The following is a 3,476-nucleotide window of genomic DNA, read 5'->3' as shown; positions in this document are numbered from 1 at the left end:
TGGCCTCATAAAAAGAGCTGGGAAGTGTTCCTCCCTCTTGATTTTTTTGGAACTGTTTGAGGAGGATAGGGTTTAGTGCTGTGAACGTTTGGTAAAACTCCCATTGAAGCCATCGGGACCAGGGCTTCTGATTGCTGAAAATGTTTCTGATTACTGCTTCTATTTCATCAGTTATTAATGGTCTATTCAGGTTTTCTGATTCTTTCTGAGTTTTAGAAAATGGTATTTTTCTAAGAGTATGTCCATTTTATCTAGTTTATCCAATTTATTGGAATATAGTGGTTACATAGTATTTTTTTAATTATTCTTTATATTTCTATGGGATCAGTTATTACTTCACCTCTTTTGTTTCTTATCTTGTTTATTCAGGTCTTCTCTATTTCTTGATGAGTCTAGCTAGAGATACATCAGTCTTGTTTATCTTTTCAAAGAACTAACGTTTGGTTTCATTGATTTTTTTGTATGTGTTTTTATTCTCTGTCATTTATTTCCACACTGATCTTTATTATTTCTTTCTTTCTACTTACTCTGTTTTGTTCTTGTTGTTCTCTAATTCTTTAAGTTGTAGGGTGAAGTAGTTTATTGTTGTTGTTGTTATTATTATTATTATTTTTTTTTTGAGGTAGGCCTGTATTGCTGTGAAGCTCTGTCTCAGGACTGCTTACACTTTGTCCCATAGATTTGGGATGGTTGTGTGTTCATTTTCATTTGTTTACAGGATTTATTTTATCTTCCTCCATCTCCTTGGCAACTCATTCATTGTTTAATAACATGTGATTTAGCCTTTATGTGGAATGTTTTTGAGTATTTTTATTGTGGCTGATTTTAATTTCATGCCATTGTCATTTGAGAAGATGCTCAATATGATTTTTTTCTTAAATATGTTTTATTGATTTTTTACAGAGAGGAAGGGAGAGGGATAGAGAGTTAGAAACATTGATGAGAGAGAAACATCGATCAGCTGCCTCTTGGACACCTCCTACTGGGGATGTGCCCGCAACCAAGGTACATGCCCTTGACTGGAATTGAACCTGGGACCTTTCAGTCCACAGGCCGACGCTCTATCCACTGAGCCAAACCAGCCAGGGCTCAATATGATTTTAATCTTTTTGAACTTGTAGAGACTTTGTGTCCTAAGTTGTGGTCTATCTTTGAAAATATCTCATGTGAACTTGGGGAGAATGTATATTCTGTAGCTTTCGGGTGAAATGTTCTGAAAATGTCCATTAATTCCATCTGATCTAATGTATCATTTAAGATTACTGTTTCCTTGTTGAGTTTTTTTGTGTGTATGTGTCTAGAAGATCTATCCAGTGATGTCAGTGGGCTGTTAAAGTTCTCTACTATGGTTGTATTGCTGTCACTCTCTCTGTTAAAATCCTCCAGAAATTTTTTTATATATTTATAAGCTCCTGTATAGGGTCCATATATGTTTACCAGAGTTATATCTTCTTGTTGTATCATGCTTAAATTTTTTAAGCAACAAAGAAAAACTATGAAAACTAAATGAGATACAACTATCTTCACTAGGATGGCCAAAATTCCACAGCCAATGTTTAGGGTTGTATGCAATATCAAATCTTATAGTGTTGGTATGAATATAAAATGGAACTAAACACACACTTCCCCAGCAATTCTAAAACTATATATTAACCCAAGAGAAATAAAATATATATATTTACACGATTACTTAGACAATCTATCTATATAGATAAAACCCTACTGTGCAAAACAACTGAACAGCAGGACAACCAAACAACTGGTCGCGATGACATGCACTGACCACCAGGGGGGTCTGCATGGAACATGGTGGGTGTTGGCAGCAGGTGGCAGAGTGTGGAACATGGTAGGCATTGGCAGCAGCAGGATGGTGGAACAGGTGAGCAGGGGCACCAGACCAAAGCTGGGTGCTGGTTGCTGTCATCTGGGCCAGCCTCTGGTGGTTACTGAAAATCCTTTGATCCTGCATGCTGCAGTCCATGCGCACTCACACCCACTGCTTGTGATGGCCCTGCTCACACCTGCTGCTAGTGCCGGAGATGCCACTCACACCTCCTGCTGGTGATGGCCCCGCTTGCACCCACTGCTGGTGCCAGCCCCACTCGCACCTGCTGCCAGCACCAGTCCTGGTCGCTCAGTGCTGTAAGGGGGTGTGAGTGGTGGCTGCTGGCCCCGATCACCCCTCATGGCTTCTCCACCTCCCCCTGCTCCTGAGGAGCAATCAGGGTAGCAGCTGCTGCTCGCACCCACTGATGGCGCCGGCCCCACTTGCACCCACTGCTTGTGCCAGCCCCAATCACTCTGCTGTCAGTGGGTGTGAGCGGGGCTGGTGCCATGAGCACATGGGAGTGGAGGCGGCAGGAGCAGGGTTGCCGGCAGACAGGGTACTGGGGGCCGCAGTGGGAGGAGCTGGGCAGGTGCACGGATGATGGGCCAAGACCCGCCCCTGTACCCACCTCAGCCTCATGGCGCACAGTTCCTTTCAAGGTGCAGAAATTCATGCACTGGACCCCTAGTATGTTATAAAATTGTATGTATAATAACTCACATATATAAACTGTCTTATGGCAGGCATAGATTTGGAAACAGCCAGTATATAGAAAGTGTGGTATAGTCAGATTAAAAAAAAATTATCCAGTAATGAAAAGGTAAGAAACTATGTACAATAAGGGTCATCTCAAAAATATTATGCTAAGTAAAAGAAGCCTTATGTAAAAACACCATGCTGGATTATTCTATTTATGGGAATTCATAAAAAACACACATCTAGTCTATGGTTGACAAAAAAAAATCAGTTGTGATGTCAGGGTGGTGGTAGTTGGAAATCACAGGAAGAGATTATAGAAAAACGTTCTAAGGCAGTCACAGAGTTTAATATTTAGATAAAGGTTTAGCTCTACAGTTTATGCATTTGTCAAAACTTAGCAAAATAAAATATATGTAGGTCATAATTGTGAAGGGTATCTCACAGGGAGTTGGGGAACACCCTTAACAAAATTGAACTTCACTTAGTGATATACATGGTACAGTATTCTGTATATATATTTATTTAACTTACCTTGAAATGCATCAAAATGATGGATTAATAGATGGCAATAGGGATGGATAGAATAGATAGACACATGCCCTAGCACAGTGGTAGGCAAACCGCAGCTCGTGAGCAACATGTGGTTCTTTGGTCCCTTGAATGTGGCTCTTCCACAAAATACCACGTGTGGGCACGCATGTACAGTGCGATTGAAACTTCGTGGCCCATGCGCAGAAGTCAGTTTTCGGAAAGGAGATAGACGAAACAAGTATACAAGACGAGTGTGGATGGGAGAGTTGGAAGGGGTCGACCTCAGAGAACGTACCTCAATCAGATTGAGGACGTTTTTAGCAAAGGCTAGTTTGGGATTATCCTAATTAAGTTAATAACAATGTACCTACCTATATAGTTTAAGTTTAAAAAATTAGGCTCTCAAAAGAAATTTCAA

Source organism: Myotis davidii, unplaced genomic scaffold, assembly GCF_000327345.1.
Source record: "Myotis davidii unplaced genomic scaffold, ASM32734v1 scaffold249, whole genome shotgun sequence".
Lineage (NCBI taxonomy): Eukaryota > Metazoa > Chordata > Mammalia > Chiroptera > Vespertilionidae > Myotis > Myotis davidii.
The sequence above is the reverse complement of the archived record's forward strand: the minus strand, read 5'-3'. Positions refer to the sequence as shown.